The 20,672-nt window shown below is 43.9% G+C and overlaps 1 protein-coding gene and 1 long non-coding RNA gene across 2 annotated transcripts in view; one reads left to right on the forward strand and one right to left on the reverse strand.

Annotated features, from left to right (window-relative positions):
• The window catches only part of LOC129329268 (uncharacterized), a 68,703-nt gene extending 52,137 nt beyond the window's left edge, over positions 1–16,566 (reverse strand). The window contains exons 1-2 of the long non-coding RNA XR_008596942.1: positions 16,443–16,566; positions 15,866–15,980 (exon numbers count right to left, since the gene is read on the reverse strand). This is a non-coding gene — a long non-coding RNA (uncharacterized LOC129329268). The remainder of the gene's footprint in view (positions 1–15,865; positions 15,981–16,442) is intronic.
• A 71-nt stretch (positions 16,567–16,637) lies between these two features.
• LOC129328439 (C-type lectin domain family 2 member B-like) overlaps positions 16,638–20,672 on the forward strand; it is a 46,231-nt gene continuing 42,196 nt past the window's right edge. The window contains exon 1 of the mRNA XM_054977503.1: positions 16,638–16,761. The gene's annotated coding sequence lies outside the window, so the exon portion shown is untranslated. The remainder of the gene's footprint in view (positions 16,762–20,672) is intronic.

Below are 20,672 nucleotides of genomic sequence, written 5' to 3' on the forward strand. Positions count from 1 at the left end.
AACACTTTCCCTGTAGGATACTGTTTTTCCTTGGTTGTTTGATTCATCCTGGGTTTGATTGCTCTTCGGATTTCATTTCTGGAGTAGCCATTTGCCTGAAGTGCGTGGTTTAGATGATTAATTTCCTCATTGAGAAAGTGTGGCTCACATATCCGTCTTGCACGATCCACTAATGTTTTCATTATGCCTCTCTTTTCTGTCGGGGGTGGTGATTGGAGTTTTTGTGTAAGTACCGATCAGTGTGAGTTGGTTTCCTGTAGACCTTGTGACCTAACTGAAAGTTTGCTTTGCGGATGACCAAGGTATCCAGAAATGGGAGTTTTCCCTCGATTTCTTTCTCCATGGTGAATTGTATGTTCAGGTGGATGTTGTTGAGATGATTCAAAAACCCCATCAATTCTTCCTCCCCATGGCTCCAAATGATAAATGTATCATCCACAAACCGGAACCATACACTAGGTTTGTAGGGTGCTGATTCTAGAGCTGTTTTTTCAAAATGTTCCATGTAGAAGTTTGCTATAACTGGGCTGAGAGGGCTCCCCATGGCCACCCCATCCATCTGTTCATAGAATTCGTTATCCCATTGGAAGTAACTGGTTGTCAGACAATGATGGAATAAGGCTGTTACATCCTCTGGGAAAATCTGATTAATCAGTGCAATAGTGTCTTTTACTGGAACCTTGGTAAACAGGGATACAACATCAAAACTGACAAGTATGTCTTGTGGATTGAATTTCAGAGAATTGATTTTGTTGATGAAATCTGCTGAATCTTTGATGTAAGACGAGGTTTTCCCGATGTGGTCCTGCAGGAGATCGGCCAGATGTCTAGCTAATTCGTATGTCGGTGAACCAATGGCACTCACGATGGGTCGGAGTGGGACTGGGGCCGAATATGCACAGCCGCCGTGTTATGGGCTTTTGAGAGTGTTGGTGAGGAAATAACGTTGGATTGTGCTTGGTCCTGACCTGATGAAGCAAACTGCACGCTCCTGATGAAGGAATCACGAAATCCGCAGTGTGAAGCCGGCCCCAGATTGGGCTTGGTTTGAAACCTTGCTTTTATTTCCAACTGTGTCGCTTCTCATCGTTCTGGAAGTACCCAGGACTGCTAGTCTTTGCACAATACCTTGTATAAGCACCTATGGAAAGACCTATGGAGTCATAGCCCTATCGTTCAATGTATATGAATGTATTTTCCCTCACAAATCTGTGATGACTATGGAATGAATGTACGGATATGAATTTACATGTGTATGAATTTTCACTATTTATAGCACTTGCACTTTGAATATACTTTTTGTAAAAGGACCTGGTCCTTTATTGTATCTACAGCAGGCACCCAGGCAGCCTTTTCCCCAGGCTCTGGAGGAGGCACCACAGCAGGCGCCTGCGGGGCCTTTCCCCAGCCCCTTGCCACACTCGGGGGGGGGAGAGCCGCAGCAGGCACCCATGCGGCCTTTCCCTAGCCCCTCGCTGGGCTCTGGAAGAGGATCCGCGGCAGGCGCCTGCACAGCCTTTCCCCAGCCCATCACCGGGCTCTGTGGGAAGAGCTGCAGCAGGCGCCGGTGTGGCCTTTCCCCAGCCCCTCACTGGGCTCTGGAGGAGGCACCACAGCAGCCACCCGCACGGCCTTTCTCCGGCCCCCCGCCGGGCTCGGGGGGGGAGGGAAAAGCCGCAGCAGGCACCCAGGCAGCCTTTCCCCCAGGCTCTGGAGGAGGCACCACAGCAGGCGCCTGCGTGGCCTTTCCCCAGCCCCTTGCCAGGCTCGGGGGAAAGAGCCGCGGGAGGCACCCACGCGCGGCCTTTCCCCAGCCCCTCGCCACGCTTGGGGAGGGGAGAGCCGCAGCAGGCGCCCATGCAGCCTTTCCCCAGCCCCTTGCCAGACTCGGGGGGGGGGAAGAGCAGTGCCAGACACCCATGCGGCCTTTCCCTGGCCCCTCACTGGGCTCTGGAAGAGGATCTGCAGCAGGAGCCTGCGCAGCCTTTCCCCAGCCCATCACCGGGCTCTGTGGGAAGAGCTGCAGCAGGCGCCAGTGTGGCCTTTCCCCAGCCCCTCACTGGGCTCTGGAGGAGGCACCGCAGCAGCCACCCGCACAGCCTTTCTCCGGCCCCCCACCAGGCTCAGGGGGGGGAGGGAAAAGCCGCAGCAGGCACCCAGGCAGCCTTTCCCCCGGGCTCTGGAGGAGGCACCACAGCAGGTGCCCGCATGCCCTTTCCCCAGCCCCTCGCCAGGCTCGGAGGAAAGAGATGCAGCAGGCACGTGGCCTTTCCCTGGCCCCTCGCCAGGCTCAGGGGAAAGAGCTGTGGCAGGCGCCCACACAGCCTTTTCCTGGCCCCTCGCTGGGCTCTGGAAGAGGAGCCATGGCAAGCACCCGCGCGGCCTTTCCCCAGCCCCTTGTCGGGCTCTAGGGGAAGAGCCAAGGCAGGCGCCCACGTGGCCTTTCCCAGGCAGGCATCCGCGCGGCCTTACCCAGGTCCGTTGCCTGGTGTGGAAGAGGAGCCACGGTGGGTATCCCCAAGGCCTTTCGCCAGCCCGCCAAGCATCCTCTCTGGTCCAGTGCTGGAGGAAAAGGTGGCAGCGGCAGGCACCCATGCTATTTCTCACCAGCCCACCGAGCAGCCTCTCTGGCCCAGCGCGGGTGCTGGAGGAGGAAGAGGAGATGGCGGTAGTGTTTCACACTCCTAGGGTTGCCAGCTCCAGGTAGGGAAATACTCTTTTTTTGTGTGTGTAAATTCATGACTAAGGAAATCTATTTTACATGCACACAAAAAATTGACTTCCTAGTCACAAAGACTTGCATGGCAAGGAAAATTCATGACAGAGCTAGGGTCTGAATCTGGAAATTTTACACATGCTGGTAAGACAGGCTGTCCTCTAGTTAAATTACTCCATGGGGAGTGGGGAGCTGCGGCCTCAGTTTTACCAGTATTTTTGTACATCAATTGCAATCTGCTTATATCTTCAGGGGAGAATAGATCATTGCAATACAGTGTAATAAAACAGAATGGCAAGCAAGGAGAAGGCAGGACTTCAGTGCTGACTTTATGCTTTATGACTTGATTTCATTTCAAAGATTCCATGACCAGAACTCACAAAGAGAAAAGGAAAGAGTTTTAAAGCCATGAAGCCTCTAGGGTGGCTAAAGGCCAGTTCTAGGCCGTTCCAATGAGCAGCTCTCAGCTGGAAGCTAAATAGGTGCTCCCCCTGCAACTTCAGCCAGCTTCCTTCTTCTTTCTGCAGACCTGGCCACAGAAGAGACAGGAAATGCCAATCGACAGAGCAGAGGTAGAGGGAGTAATGACTGCACGTCACATTCTGTTTAGGATTTGCTTGTGGGCAAAGAGGAACCGTTACTGAAGCTCATCTGCCTGATGTTGCCCAAAATGCAAAGAAAACTCTGGCAATACACTGATGCCTGGGGAAAGAAATGGTGTCTGAGCCATTTGCAGGCATGCTTCACAACACCTTTTTATATAAAAGGTAGAAGGGAATAGCCAGAGAGTGAGTGCATTGCGGGGCTGGATGATGCACAATTCTTCTTCTCTGTAGATCCAGAGGAGTTAGCCATGTTAGTCTGTAGTTGCAAAATAGTAAAGAGTCCAGTAGCATCTTTAAGACTAACCCACTTTATTGAGGCATAAGCTTTTGAGAACCACATGCCTAAGTGGGTGTTATCAACATATTGATGGCACCCAATACCAATGTCTCAGACAACCTAAATCAAAAGTCTTTTAATCAAATGGATTCTGGTTTTCGAAAAGGCATGCTCACAACTTGCAAGTTGCTGCTCACAAATTGGATTTCTGGCTCACAACACTGCACCGCTTAGAGGGAACATTGGAGGAGATCTAGATGAGTGGTGGACTAATTTAATTTCCCAATGGGGAATTATTCAAAAAACTTTGGACAAAGTCAAAGAGGATTACAAAAAGTTTGCTGATACAAAATACTCAGAACAATGGGAACTAAAACCAGGAGATTTTGTATACATCTCCACCAAAAAAATAAAAGGGGAACAACCTAGCAAGAAGCTTGGATGGAGATATCTAGGACCTTTTCCTGTAAAGAAGTTAATCCTGTGACTGTATAGATTGAACGTCCAAATAACTTAAAACAAATCCACCCAGTGTTCCACTTCATTTTTTTGAAAAGGGCCCCCTTACCTGATCAGTGGCATCCAGAAAAGGGGCCCCCACATCCAATGCTGGTGGATGGACATGTTCATTACGAAGTGGAAGAAATCCTAGACTCAAAACTTAAGCACAACAAACTCTTTTACCTAGTCAGGTGGAAAGAATTTGATGAATCGTACGGAGAATGGGTAGAGCAGTCCCATATGAATGCACCCAGATTAATTTCAAACTTTCATAAACACTATCCTGACAAACCGGGGCCTTAGAGGGAGAGGCCATCTTTAGGGGGGCAGAATGTCATGTCTGAGCGCCATCCATGCCAATATTGGTTTTCTTTCTGGTAAACATAGTGTGTTCCAATGTATATCAATTACTGGTAGCATAACTGTTCTTCTCTCAGACTTTCACAGGTGATTTCTGTAACTGTGTTTATGACCTTGTACTCATTTCCAGACAGTGCTGTGTCTTGCTTCCTCTGTACTCAATGTGATATCTTAAATACGTGAAACCTTCTCACACAGAAAAAGCGTCAAAGTATTTTTTAAAAAATTTTATTGGATTAGAAATCACTATAATATCCATTACAATCAATTTCCTTTAAATATTCCAGTTCTAACCCCCTCCCTTTCCCCCCCTTTTGTTGACTTCCAACAGTTTCCCAACCCCTTATCCATTTTTCCCCCTACTCATTTCAAACTTATTTTATTCTATTAAGCATATACTTTCATTCTCTTCTAAGCTTATCTATTATAACACAGTGCTATCTCTATTCCCTTTCCCACTTAACTCATCAACTAAGTATTACATTCCTGGTGTATATTCTTTAATAATAACAATCATTTGTCTAATTTTGTACTCTATATTCTTATTCATTCTAGTCTCGTCAATATGGGACAAACAATTTGTCCCTTATTCTACATAACTTTAAGTACTTCTATAAACATTGTATACATTCAATATAAGTCAATCAATTTAACTTGTACTCTATATGTTGCTCTTTACTTCCTTCTAGCTTATATTCATTCTTCAGCAGATTTCATCAACAAAATCAGTTCTCTGAAACTCAATCCACAAGACATACTTGTCAGTTTTGATGTTGTATCCCTGTTTACCAAGGTTCCAGTAAAAGACACTATTGCACTTATTAATCAGATTTTCCCAGAGGATGTAACAGCCTTATTCCACCATTGCCTGACAACCAGTTACTTCCAATGGGACAACGAATTCTATGAACAGATGGATGGGGTGGCCATGGGGAGCCCCCTCAGCCCAGTTATAGCAAACTTCTACATGGAACATTTTGAAAAAACAGCTCTAGAATCAGCACCCCACAAACCTAGTGTATGGTTCCGGTTTGTGGATGATACATTTATCATTTGGAGCCATGGGGAGGAAGAATTGATGGGGTTTTTGAATCATCTCAACAACATCCACCTGAACATACAATTCACCATGGAGAAAGAAATCGAGGGAAAACTCCCATTCCTGGATACCTGGGTCATCCGCAAAGCAAACTTTCAGTTAGGTCACAAGGTCTACAGGAAACCAACTCACACTGATCGGTACCTACACAAAAACTCCAATCACCACCCCCGACAAAAAAGAGGCATAATGAAAACATTAGTGGATCGTGCAAGACGGATATGTGAGCCGCACTTTCTCAATGAGGAAATTAATCATCTAAACCACGCACTTCAGGCAAATGGCTACTCCAGAAATGAAATCCGAAGAGCAATCAAACCCAGGATGAATCAAACAACCAAAGAAAAACAGTCTCCCACAGGAAAAGTGTTTTTGCCATATATCAAAGGAATTACTGATCAGATGGGAAAGCTTATGAAAAAACATAACCTTCAAGCAGTATTCAGACCCACCCGAAAAATACAACAGATGCTACGATCAGCAAAAGACAGTAGAGACCCCCTAACCTCTGCAGGAGTATACCGTATACCCTGCAGCTGTGGACAAGTTTACATCGGGACCACAAAGCGTAGCATCCAGACAAGAATAAAAGAACATGAAAGACACTGCAGACTTGGACAACCTGAAAAATCAGCAGTGGCTGAACATAGCCTAACTCAAACAGGGCACAGTATCTTATTCTAGGACACCAAAATACTGGACAACACTTCCAACTACTTTGTCAGACTGCACAGGGAAGCCATTGAAATTCACAAGCATAAGCAAAACTTCAACAGGAAAGAAGAAACCTTAAGAATGAACCGAGCATGGTTGCCAGTTCTGAAAAACACCAGGCTAACAAAACATTCTATCCCTGACAATAGCCCTGCAGAGAAGATTAGCACATCAAGTACCAATCCATATGCAAAAGAACCTCCTCAGGATACAGTGAAGTCTCCCGCCATTAGCATTCCACACCCTGGGAAACTCTTACAGGATGACTCAGCTCAACCCCACCCCTCCTGAGTAGATACAAATGACCCACATCTTTTCCACACTGTGACACTGAGAGATCTCTGTCTTTTGGTGCTACACCTCTGAAGATGCCAGCCACAGCTGCTGGCGAAACGTCAGGAACTACAGTGCCAAGACCACGGCAATACAGCCTGGAAAACCCACAACAACCATCGTTCTCCGGCCGTGAAAGCCTTCGACAATATATTCATTCTATTTTGATTATATAATTTCTCCATTATACAGTTGTCTGCCATGAATAATCAATCAATTTGACCCATACTCTACATATTTCTAGGTACTTCTATAAACTCAATATACATTCGGCATAAGTCAATCAATTTAACTCATATTCCTTATGTTACTATATATTTCTTTCCGCCTTCTATTTTAGTTATATAATTTCTCCATTATACAATTATCTGCCAGAGATAAAATTAGTTAGTTTCTATCCTTATAATTCTTATAATAACACCTCTATTACTTAATACTACATATAGTAGTCAAATAAAATAGTTGCTTAGAATTTCTCATTTAACTTTCCTCCCCCCGGTAAAGTCACTTCCCTCTTCTTTTGTTGTATTTCAGTAATTTTCAAACTGAAAAAGCGTCAAAGTATTGTTTACAATGGGAGGGGGAGAAAGGAGTAAGCTAGAGTGTAAAAGAGAAAGATCTCTCACATGATGTCATTACTGTCAACTTCTACTCTTGCTGCTTAGTTGGTTGCCTTGTTTCTAAGTAGTCCTATGGACCTGTATATAGAAAAGATTTGATTTCTGAATAAAAGTCATTTATCCAAGAACCTGTGTCTTGATGTGGTGCTCCAGAGATCTATCTGCTGTACCCTGTCATCCATAGCCTGACAGTTATAATGTTTAAGGAACTGGTTCATAGCTCAGGACTCAATGTTGCTAGTGGCAGGAGCAAACTGGACGTTTAACTCATTTTATGCAGTTGATTCCTCTATTGTTGATTGGGTTACTAGAGAGGCTGCTCAGCTAGTTCCCAGGTCCATTTTAACTTCCCTGTCCCCTGGATCCCCCTGTGACTTAGATTTAGTTGAGAGGCACCTGGAAGACTGAACTGGCATGGGCTGTTCTTGTTGTAGTGACTTCAACCCATCTGAAAACTCCAGTTCTTAAAAAAAGCTGCTGCTTGCCTGCAGATCGGCTCAAGCCTTTTCCTCCCATGCTTTCGCCATAGTGTTGGTTGATGATTCATTTCTAGGCCCAGAAGCTTCCTCTGTGTGTGGGGGTGGGTGGGGGAATGTTCAGAGGCACTTTGCCCCTTACAGGCATTTCCTCAGAACTTGGTTCTCTTCAGAAGAAATTTGCTTCTGTCAGAGTCTGTGGGGAGGGAGGGGAACTGGCAACACTAAACTTAAAAAAAGGAAGAAAGTAGCAGATGCCAAACATTCCTGTTCCCCTCCCCCAAAGGGAAAGGGGAAAAGAGGGAAGTAGCAGCAAAGTTACAGCTCCAGCCACAAGAAATAACTCTTGAAAACTCATACCCTGGAAATCTAGCTGGTCTGTAAGGTGCTACTGGACCCAAATCTTGCTTTTCTACTGCATACTAACACTGCTACCCGCATGAAACTAATCATAGGGGTTTCACTCTCCCCAGTACAGCAGAAAAGGTTACTACCTTATTGTGAAGGTTGCGCAATGAAGAAAACTGACAGGAAGAAAATTGATTCATTTGAAATGTGGCACTGGAAGAGAGTTTTACAGATACCTTGGATGGCCAAAAAGACAAATAAGTAGTTTCTAGATCTAATCAAGCATGAATTCTCCCTAGAAGCTAAAATGACACAATTTGAAGCTATCATCTCATTTGTCACGTCGTGAGAGGACAAGACTCCCTGCTAGGAAAGATGGAAGGCAATAAGAAAAAAGACCAGAATGAGATGACCCAGCAGCTCAAACAGGCTGCTATCTGTCCACTACTTAAAAAACCACCCCTAGACAAAAATGATGTGGTCAATTATTGCCCAGTCTCTAACTGCCCTTTCTAGGCAAAGTGATTAAGAAAGCAGTAGCTGACCAACTCCAGACCTTCTTGGATAACTCTAGTGCTCTAGACCCTTTCCAGTCAGGATTCAGACCAAGGCATGGGACCAAAACAGCACTAGTAGCATTAGGGGATGATCGCCATCTGAATATAGGCAAAAGCCATGCCTCCTTATTCACCCTCCTGGATCTGTCTGCAGCCTTTGACACAGTAGACCATGCCATCCTGTTGAGTGGTTAGAAACAGAAGTGGGCATCAAAGGATGTGCCTTGGACTGGTTTAAATCATTTCTCATGGGACAGACTCAAAGGGTTGCCATCGGAGATCAGCTGTCTCTAGAATGGGAGCTATCTTGCAGGGTTCTGCAGGGTGCAATCTTATGCTATCCAACCTCTATGTAAAGCCTTTAGGAGAACTCATTCGCACCTATGGAATTGGATGTCACCAATATGCAGATGACACTCAACTCTATATCTTGCTATCTAAGTCCCCACAGGATGCAGTAGAAATCTTAGATCGCTGCCTGATAGCCATGGTGAATTGACTGAAAAAGAACAAATTGAAATTGAACCCAGACAAGAATGAAGTGATGCTTGTTGGGAAGGCAGAGATCTTGAAGGATATTGCACACCCCACTTTTGATGGAGTTTGTTTGACTCTTGCCAACTTGGAGCCAAAACACACGTTAAGAAAAACCTAGGTTCAGCACGTGTTCTCTTATCTAAAGGTTTGCCGGGATCTGTAGGCGTCCTGGAAGCTTAAGGTCCTGGAAGCTTAAAGGCGTCCTGGAAGCTTAAAGCTTAAAATACAGGCGCTCTATAAATGCTAAACTTTAAGCTTCCAGGACGCCTACAGATCCCGGCAAACCTTGAGGTAAGAGAACACGTGCTGAACCTAGGTTTTTCTTAACGTGTGTTTTGGCTCTTGGTTAAGAGCCTAGGAGTTATACTGGATCCAGTGCTACTACTAGAAAAACCAGTTAAGGTAGTGGCAAAAAATGCTTTTCACAACGTCACGGCTGGAAAATGGCTTCTTATCTCAACACAGTCGACCTGGCCACTTGGATCCATACTATGGTAACATCAAGGCTTGAGTATTATAATATTATACACTAGAAACAGAGCCTGTTGAGCAAATAAATACAATGGGTTCTAGAAAGCTGGGTCTGGGGAGGGCTGGCAGGGGTGGGTGTGGGTGGGAAGGGCTGGCTGGCAGGTAGAGGAGTCTGGGAAAGGCTTGCTGGCAGGCAAGTGGGGGAGGGATGGCAGGTAGGGGGCAAGGGGGGGATCTGGGGAGAGCTAAGAGGCAGGAGGGAGGGTTGGTGGGAGTCAGAGGGCAGCGGGCACTTCAGCCCCACCGCAGCTCCACCGAGGCTTGCAGGCACGGCACCCTTCCCACGCTGCCACCGCCGCTGCTGCCCTCCTCCACCTCCACCTGGACTATGAACCCTTGTGGCAGTGGGCCAGGCAGATTTACCTGGCCCTCTGCCGCTAGCGCCGTCCTTTTTATCCTGGTGTGTCCGTGCAGGCGCACCAGGATAAATGTGCATCATCAGAAAGACGCTAAGAGAATTATGTTATAGGATAGGTCTCCCATCTAAGCTAACTAGGAGCCTCTGATTAGTGCAAAATGCTGCAGCTCAACCGTTATCAGGAGTGAGCAGGAGCATGAACATCACTCCCATCCTACAGTCACTCCACCGGCTACCTATCAGTTCCTTATTCACAGCTATTCCTAATACAAGCTTCTGGGAGGCAAGTCAAATAGAAGGTCTTACCTCCAAAACCAGTGTTTGGATCAGCACTAGCTCATGTCCTCTTCACTGTTTTTTTTTCTGCTGCAGCTGTCCCCCTTTCTGATTATTGATTTGTTCTGGGGCAGCCTACTTTTAAGCTGTTAACTCAAGAACTGGCTTTGTAGAATGGCCCAGTATTGGTCTACATAGAGGGCAGAGTCTTCTGTATACGGAGATGAAAATGTGCCCTTACAAACTTTATTTTGTGGTGCAGAGCTTTTTCACTTCCCTAATATTTTATGTTTGGTTTTGCGAATAAGAAACTAGGAACTGTGAATAAGGAAGCAGGAACTGGGAACCAACTTCAGCGTCATGCTTTTCTCATGGATTTTTTTGGGGGGGTGGCCTTGGGCCTACACTATCACCCTAATGTACCTCAGAGGTTGGTGGTAGTTGATGTGGAGCAGGAGGAAAGGAGAACAGTGGCTATGGTTTATTTATTGTTTATTGAATATCCCAGCCATTGATCATATTGACTTACACTATGTAATCCGTCTTGAGTCTCAGTGAGAAAGGGGGATTGTAAATAATGTAAATAAATAAATTGACCTTAATGTTAAACATAAATAGGATCTGAACTGTGCTACGGAGCAGATTTACATGGACTGCACACTGATCAGAAAAACAGGCTTGCGTGGTTTAGTTTTTCCAAAGCTCAGCAGCTGCTTTCCAGATTTTTTTTAACTTTCTGGAAACTCAACAGTATTATTTTGCTGTTGCTGCATTTGTTTGAACTTTGTATCCCAGGCAAGAATTTGGGTTGGTGAGGTTACTGCTTTACAGACTGCTGTGTAAAGTGTATATGGGAGCTTCCTGTACAGTTGCTCTCTACAGGCTCTGCTGAGAGCATGGCAACCCAGTGACGCAACACTCATAGCCCAGCAATTCCACCCACTTCCATTCTGCACTAGAATCCAAGGACAGGAGTCAGCTCCCTGTTTCTGCCAGCACCAGCCAAAGACAGACATTTACCTTTTGCTATGGGCTCTGCTTCTGCCACAACCCACACGATTCTGGTCCCACTCTGCCCAGAGTTCAACAATCCAGGTCCCAGGGTTTTGAAACCAAAAACTTATAACCCTAGCAACAGTCAAAGTATAAACTAGCAGAATTGCCAAACTTCATTGCGTTAAATTCTGTCTGATTTTACAAGCAAAATATATTCATGTTTCTTCCTGATGCTTTCTAACTGGTGCAAGAGAGCAGACTAACACAGTCTTATATAAGGTAAGACACAAGTTCTCCAACAAACATCTGCTTACCAATGATTAATTTTTTTAAAATTTGTTTTTATTTTTATAAGTTTTTATATAACAATGCTTACAAATGCAAATAGTTACAAGGCTTTTAAAGATATCAAGTCCAAGATAATATTAGATAAATGTTCATAGTAAAATATGTTTAGTATAATGCACAAGGTTTCTTCCTAGTGGATAGTCAAAGATATGTTTCACAAAATGATAATCAAACTTTAGTCATAGACTTGAACTTAAAGATGATAAGAGAAAAGATAATAATATGTAACTATCATTAGATCACTACAACTTAACTAGAACAAACCCTCCCTTCCCCCTCCCTCTTTCCCCCCTAAAGATAGTTAACAACCATACGTTCTGCTGTTCTTCCATTCCCTCCCTTTCCACCCCCACCTTTCTCCATTCCCCCACCCCAACATTCAGACAATCCTGACTCGGTGACCTGCAGGTAAATACCCAACAGATTATTGGTTTAAAAAATCAATTCCAAAAACAGGAAAAGACAACGAGGGCTAAATGCAATACCCCCCTATCCCTCCACCACCATGATATCTTATTTAAATGCTTCTTTTTTATTTCACAACATGAAAAATTATGTCCTGTGTATTGAGAACAATCTGCTAGTTCAAATGAACTGGTATTTTACTATTCTTAATGGGGGATAAAGAAGATAGCATTCTTCTTTTCTGTGTGTTCCTCTCCGCTTCTATTGGGGGCACAATTGCAACGGCTCTAAGAAGTGCTTCTCCAGAATCTTGATCGATAGCTCTGTAGATTTATTCTTGATGTGTGACCTCTAGTTGAACAAGATTGGTCCATTTATAGTTTATTTGGGCTTCCCTTAGTACTTCAGTCATTCTTTTCAATTCTCTCCTTTTGCTCAGCACTTCTGGTGGTAGATCAGTGAGGGCTAATATTGGGCTTCCGTTGTAATCTAGTGCTTCCCTCACTCTGGCTGTCACAAGAATCATTTTCTTGATGTTTCCATCTTGAAATGTAACTATAATGTCTCTGGGGAACTTATTTTTTCCACCATTCCTTGAACCTACTCTGTAAGCTTTTTCTTATTTTTGGAGCCTCGTCTTCATTCTCGTTCCACTGCAGCTGATTTGTTAGCCATGAGGCCAGAAAGACAGTGGGAACTCTTCATTTGCATTAATATTTTCTTTAAATCCTCTAAATTTAACATTCCTCTATCTTATAGCCATTTCCAATCAATAATCTTTCCTGATGTTGAGTATTTTTACGTTGAAGCTCCTTGACTTCTATCTGAGCTGCGTTACTTATTTCCACTGCTCTATTAGCACTGTGAGTCACCTTATTTATTTGTTTTCATTTCAGCAACTTGTGCTGTAAATTGCTGTGATAGCATTTTTATGTTGTCAAGTAAGTTTTGTTCCATTCATTTTAACAGTTCAGTAAAACTGTCTTGTTGGGAGGGTGAGCTTATTTCAGCAGTTTTAGTTGCGCCTGCCATTTTGTTTTCCTCTCCCTGCTGTCTCCCTGACTCCAATGCTATTTCCTGGCTTGTAAAAAAGTCCTGTAAGTTTTTTATTGCTTTTACCTGGTGCCTCTTTTTCTCTGACATCTTCTTTCCCATAATTACTTTGTTTCTTTTTGTTGTGACGGTTTTAATAGCGATATGGGGGGGGGGGTAGAGACCCTGCCTTAGGTGTCCTTCCTGCTCCGCGTTGACACCATGTCCCCCTCCACCAATGATTTATTTTTAATGAATAAAGGATTGTTTGGAAGCCACATTCTCTGTCCTGGAAATGTCTTTGCTGCTAAATCAAGTGAAGAAAAAGCTTTCTTCTCCTGCTTGGATGGAGGCACTCAGTGCTTCCCCCCACCCCCACCCTGTGTAATCACATAGTTACTACAACCTAAATTTAACATACAATAAAAGACCAGTTGAAAAAGTGACTGCAGCCAGCATCCAAAGAACGGTGTAACTAGTTCTATACCAAAGGAGATTTGTGCAGGGTTTGAATCCAATGGCACCTTTGAGACCAACACGATTTTCTAGATATAACCTTTCAAGAGTTAGAGCTCCCTTTTTCAGATATCTGCCATCGGACTCAAGTCCTGCTGTGTTCTTGCATGTGTACTTTACTACAATTTGCTCTCCAAACTGAGCAAATTTATTTACAGAATATCTACAACTGTAATGTTTGTTTTTAAAAAAATAGTATTTGGTATTTATATAGCATCTGACAAACTTAATTGAAAACCTGCCTGCCCCTAAGTTCCGAGCACAGTCCCGTTTGTTGTTCAGTAACTTTCAAAAGGCCATAAAACCCTGCCGCAGTCGTTTGAAAGTCAACAGTCCAAGCCTCAGACTGTAGTCCTTCTCATGTGACACTATTAGCCTATAGGAAACGCACACGGAGACAATAAAAGAACCTGCAATGAAGCCATCAAACAAACTTGGCAACGAAACTTCATAACGGCTTTTCTCTTTTAGCCAGCTGCTTTGTCATTTCCTCTCCTCCCCCAATAATAGGGAGGAGGAGCAAGAGAAGGCAGCTGCAGGAGATCAGCAATGGAAGGCAAGAGAATGAAATGTTCACTCCCCAGGATGTACAGATGCTGACCCTGTAGTTACTTGGCTACAGACCAGCACATGGGAGAACTTCATTGAGTCCCTACTTGCTCTGCCCTGTCTCTCTCCCTCTCGCTCAACAAGGATTTACACTTTCTCCACCCGCAGTTGCATTCCACCTCCACGACCTCACATCAGTTTGGGCCAGTTTCAACTTCAAGCATTCATGCAAGTTTACACAAACAGGAAATGGACACTTGTCCTCCTTCCTTTAAAAAGGACTCCCCTTAAGTACTTTCTCTTATTGTATGATTTTAGTTCAGTGGCACCTTAGAGACCAATGAGATTTTCAGAGGGTAAGTTTTCAAGAATCAAAGCTCCTACCTTCAGACAAACTATTCTTCAATGGTGGAGCTTCTAATTTGCTTGAGAAAAAATAAACTAGAAAAGACCTTACACCAAATACTCAGGGAAGGGGGGTGCTATGAACCATAACTGATTATGAATGTGAATATGAAGCAACCACATTTTCAGAAAAAATGAGATAAGGTTTTTGTTACAAAAGCCCAACACTACTAGGCAACTGGTTACATCCTCTGAACTGCAAACACTAGATGGTAAAGAAGAGTAAATGAAGACTCAGTTTAAATTAAACCACAGGCTCATCTAGTCCAGCATCCTGATTCCCACAGTGGCCAGTTAGATGTCACTTGGAAGTCCCCAAGCAGAGCATGAAAGCAGCTAGCCTCTCTTATTCCTCCCCTCCCCCCTCCCAGAAATGGATAAGTTTCTTCCTTTAGCTATCATAACTAACAGTCAGGTACATATTTATAATCCATGGAATTATCTCATTCCCTTTTAAAACTCTCTAAGATAGTAGCCTTCATCAGCTCCTATGGCAGTGAGTTCCACAGGTTAGTTTAATTGTGAAGTAATTTCTCTTGTCTCATCTAAATTTACTGCCCATCAATTTCTTTGGGTGCCTCTGAGTTGTAGCACTATGAGAGGAGAAAAAGATCATGCAATTCACTTTTTCTAATCCATGCTTCATTTTACAAACCTCTGCCATATGTTCTCTTAGTCAAATAAACTGAAAAGGTCTGAACTCCCTTTCTTCTTGAGTAGATGCTTTTTTTTCTTTGACCATCGACAGCACAAGGCCTCCATCATTTTGTTCTATGAATTATATCATTTTTGAAATTGGAGGGGCACCCCAAATGTATACAGCGTATTCCAAATTCAGCTGCACTACAGCATATTATGATACAAGCTGTTGTTTTCTCTCTCTTTCCTAGTAATCCTTAGCATAGATTTTACCTTTCTTAACAACTCCGGGTGTGGCAGACATTCTACTCAGCTTTACCAGCCACTTGAAAAAGGCAGTCTGAGCATAAGCAAACAAGTTTCTACCTGTTGTAGCTATGTAAACACATCTTTTCATTTGGAGCCCTGAGTTGGTTCAAGTAAGTCAAGCTGCACAAAGTCAGTTTCTGTTTGGACAAGTTCCTGGTGGAACCGCAGCCATCCAGCCCTGGCTTTGTTCATTATAGCTGCCTTCTTCTGAGTCAGCCCATCATTACTCTGTGCAGACAGGAAACAACTACACAGACCACCAGCAGCTCTCCAGTTTCTCACACAAAGGTATTTTCCAATCCGGCTATCTGCAAATTTGGACTTGGAGATATAGAGCAATCACTCACCACTAGCTCACCTTTGAACTATGCCTCTCTTCAACTTCTTGGCTTATGAAAAGGGATTGTTTTTCAACATGCACCAAGTCTGTGATCTCCATCTTTCAACCCGCCTCACAATTTAGGAAGCTTACACTATGAAACAATGAATGGGTGAAATTAAAAATCTCCTCACTGTTAACATTTCAGCTTAACAAGACTTACATTTTAAGGCCTAACATTTCAAAGGTGTTTCAAATCCATGTGAGAAATTTTTCTTTTGCTTCTCCTCAACATATTCCTTGAATCACTTTAAAAAAAAGAGCTGTAGCCACTGAATCCCAGATCGACTTATTGATTGAATCCCACAATTAGACTTGTTCATATTCGGGCTGTTGACAGGATATTATTTTGATATAGTCAGTCATTCCCTTCCTATCCTAGGTTTCCATTCACTTGGCTTATTATTTTGATCAAAGGATTTCTCCCATGGGATTCTTGATTGCTCCCAGCTGCTGCACAAACCTCTCTTTGTTTTTTTCAAAGCCCTCCATGACTCTGATCTTCCCAGGGTGGATACAGGCAGAAGAAGAGTTCACTGAAAGGGTTGACAAATACCTTCTCTTTTCCTGCCGTCTCTGAGGCAGTCTGATACTTGCTCAAAGCAAATAAGAATGGGAGAGCCGCCCTGGCAAACAAGCTGCAGGGCGCTGCGCTGTGAGCACCGCAACGGGACGCTTTTAGCACCAGTCCTCCCCTCCCCCTCCCTTGCGGCTGGGCTCTAAGCCAGGAAGCGAGGCGAGGTTCCATTTTCTTTCTCACAGAGCACGGGCGAGTCACGGTGCCTCCGCGTGAACGCAAAGAATTCGGAGACTGTTTTTCCCCTACTACGTCGTTGTTGCCCAGAGAACCTCCGAACGGATCGCCGTTCGAATTTGTAAGTTGCGACTGCGCTCCTTCCTGCCTTTTCCACGTAGAGAGACGGTGTTAGAATTTTGCTTTGCGGCGAGGGGAAGGAGCAGAAAGAGAAGATGAAACCAACCTTTGTTAAAGGGGGAAATGTCCAGTTTCTTCACCGCTCGGTCTGAGGGTGTTTCGGCTTGGAGGGGGGGGGGAGAAGAAGCCCTTTTTTGCCCTGAATCGCCCCCTGCGATACTTTTTAAAATTTAAAAAAAAACCCGAAGTTGTATGTTTTGTTAAAAAATATCCAGTCTGGAAGTGGCAGTTCGGACCTTTTTAGTTTTCAAAACGGGTGTAGTGCCCTGTTTTAATTGAAGCTGGTCGAGGGTGACTGTTGTTGAATTATTTGCACTGAATGTTGTATATAGACAATTTAATCTTCTCATATTTGAATTTGATTTGGATAGGAAACTACTCATAGAGCTATGTAGGATTATATACATCTTTATATAATACCTATGGAAAAATACATACGGAAAAATACATATACATACATATAATACATATGGAAAAAATGGTATCACAGTCAGCCTCCCATGATAACATATTGTTTGGAGGGTAAACGAGGACAGTGGAGGAGGTGAAGCTTCAACCGGCTCGGTAAACAAGCTGCGTTGTGGCTTTTGGAGATCGTCCGCCCTCTAGCGGGGAAAGTGATCCGTCCACACAGCAAATGGTGTGGCGGTGGCGGCCATATTAGTCTGCGGCAGCTGGGGATGTGTGCCGCTTTTAAGACGGACAATATTGGGGTATAAACTTTGGGGGTCTAGATCCCCCTTTTCAGTCCACGAAGGCTTAGTTGTGTATAAATGGATTTATTTTAGTTACAAAATTAATATCATGTCTTTCTACACAATGAGAGCCACCGAGGCAGCGAACAACAATTAAAACAATGCATTATCAAATACATCATAAAACCAATTAGAACTAAAACACATATATAAAACACTGAGATGGCATTTCAGAAATAAGGCAGGAAATAAATGTCATTGATTGAACAAGAGCCAATGTGATGACTCAAGAGAGGTAGTCTGTTGCAACAACAATTGAGGCAGGAATCCAGTGGTGCTTTGAAGATGAAAAGATTTTGCTGGGTCAGAGCTCAATGGACAGCCAGGCCTCCCACTGGCAGCCCTGTTTGCCTGCTGCCTCTCTGAGCACAGGATGCCACCAACATGTCTCCACCAGTTGCCAGGCTGCACATGTGCATCTGATGAAATTAGACCTGACCCTTACGGTAGAATAAATGTTAGACTTTTAAGGTGCGTCTGGAGACTAGTGTGATTGTTTGGCCGTGTGCCCAGGCTAGCTTAGAGCCAAAACACACGTTAAGAAAAACCTAGGTTCAGCACGTGTTCTCTTACCTCAAGGTTTGCTGGGATCTGTAGGCGTCCTGGAAGCTTAAAGTTTAGCATTTACAGAGCAGCAAAAAGGGAAAGGGAAATACAGGCGCCTGTATTTTAAGCTTTAAGCTTCCAGGACGCCTTTAAGCTTCCAGGACGCTTGCAGATCCTTTAAGCTTCCAGGACTTTAAGCTTCCAGGACCCCTACAGATCTTTAAGCTTCCAGGACGCCTACTTTAAGCTTCCAGGACTCCTACAGATCCCGGCAAACCTTGAGGTAAGAGAACACGTGCTGAACCTAGGTTTTTCTTAACGTGTGTTTTGGCTCTTACTCTCATCAGATCTCAGAAGCTAAGCAGGGTTGGCCCTGGCTAGTACTTGGATGGGGAGACCATCAAGGAAGACCAGTGTTGCTTTGCAGAGGAAGGCAGTGCAAAGGACCTTTGAAGGGCTCTTTTCTCGAAAACTGTTGGGGTCACCATACAAACTTACCACACAGGGTTGTTGTGAGGAAAGAAATGGGGATGGAAGGAGGGAGCCATTTTGTCCTCATCCCCTTTCCCGCTGCATCCTCCCAACCTGTGTTGCTATTACTCTATGTGGGTCCTCTGAGCATGGGCATAAACTTTCTCATGGTCAGAAATGCCACCTGTGAGGAGAGGGAAACCCAGAAGAGCTGTGGCTTTCAGCACCATCCACTCACAGACTCTGCATTCCAATTCCTGGGCTCCAATAATCAAGATTTTGTGGGGTGTCATTGAAGGATATATTGTTACTTGTGTGTGCTCAATTAGGGATGGCATATTCTCTAGTAGCTTCCCTAGTTTTGTACTAGTAATGTGTGATTTTTACATGCATGTACGGACTCTTACATCACTAGGGTGCACCTCTTGTATGCTGTCAACTTTGTTAGGAATGCCTCAGGTGAGTCCAGCTTACCCAAAGCTGTGGGTTTTTTAAGGTAGAACAATGTGGTGTGTGAGTAGGACACTGCCCTGAAGTGAAAGTTTAAAAAGAACAACAAAGAGGGTACATGAATTTAAAAGCACACTCCATCAGGCACAGGCTTCTAAAAATCAGAGTAAGGAAAAACCTGGCTGAGGCATATACTAGTTACAGCTGCAGATTGGATTTAAAATTCTTCAGCATATGACAACACAGAACTTTAAACCTTAAAACCATCTCTGAATTATATTTATCCATCCTTTTATTGTTCAGGGCCCTTTACAATTGGTTATTTCTGAGATGCTTCAGCAGTCTAAATGCCAGATTCGATCCTCTCTTTTGCACACAGGACTTTAAGCAAATACTCTACTCTTTCCCTAAGAGTCAAACTACACAAGTCTTCTCACCAGAGTCAGGCCTAAAATGATCATTCATCCTCTTTCTGCAATGGAGCTACTCTGCCCTGCACTCCTCTTGAGGCAGATCTACTGCTTCTGTCTCTCTTGCTGAGGCAGCCCAGAAGCTGTTCACTGCTGCATTTTCTCCACATCCAAACAGCTCTCTGAAAAGTGATTCGACCTTATAGCAGCATTCAGATTAGCTCAGGCCTTTACAATTGATTGGCTGTTACGCCTTTTGGGGGCAGGATAGCCACCTGTCCTTCACAAACCAGTTCATCCAGAGAAAAGAAACTTGAGATGTGAGCTAAGGGAATCCTCCTTTCAGCTGGCCCATTGAGTTCATAATCCATCTTATTCAACCATTTCAGACATTGCAAATTCCAGCATGGTGCTTAGGTGTTGGATTGTCATGTATGATCAGCGGCATGTTTTTTTTTCCCCTCCCAGTTGCATTAATATATGCTGGTCTTCCATGCATAATCAGGGTCCCAGGTCCTTGTTGGTTCCTGTTTAGCCTTGAATTGGAATGTAGAAAATGCCATTAGTTGAAGGAGCAGGTACTTATGGCAAGGAGAAGTAAGAATGATAACACAGGACTGAACACTTCTCTGCTGTAACTCCAAGCCAGCTAGATGATCTGCTTTACTGAGTGTAAGAGAAAAACAGTTTTATGATCGTTATATTCTAACAAGAATAAACCTATATAGCCAGTTTCTTCTTCTCCGTATACCTGCTTTCACTTGATATGCGAGTCCTGTCAAGTAAAACACACAGTTCTCTGTAATCGATGATAAGTCATATGTTTATTGTTATCCTGCTTTTACTGCATTGTCTTCTTTTATACTCCACTGTTTGCATTGATGATAGTATATCTTGCCTAGGCAGTTTTGTGTTTACACTGTTTTCTAATTCTGTAATCCTAGTCCTATTATTGGTTGTTTTAGGGTGTTTGCATTGTTTTAATATTATTTTATCTTCCTTAAAAAGGTGTGGCTCTAAGTATGGTCAGTACAGAGGAGCAGCAAGGGATAATCACCTCTCATTTTGTTGTAAGCTACATGGTGTTTTTGTCAAAGATTGTAGACCAGGCCTTGAAAACTTTTCTTTGCCTCTAGAAGCGTACCCAGAAATTTAGGAGCCAGGCTCATATTTCAGTCTTCATGGCTTTGTATTTTTATGAACATATTTTCTAATACTAG

The sequence above is a fragment of the Eublepharis macularius genome, chromosome 4 (assembly GCF_028583425.1).
Source record: "Eublepharis macularius isolate TG4126 chromosome 4, MPM_Emac_v1.0, whole genome shotgun sequence".
Classification (NCBI taxonomy): domain Eukaryota; kingdom Metazoa; phylum Chordata; class Lepidosauria; order Squamata; family Eublepharidae; genus Eublepharis; species Eublepharis macularius.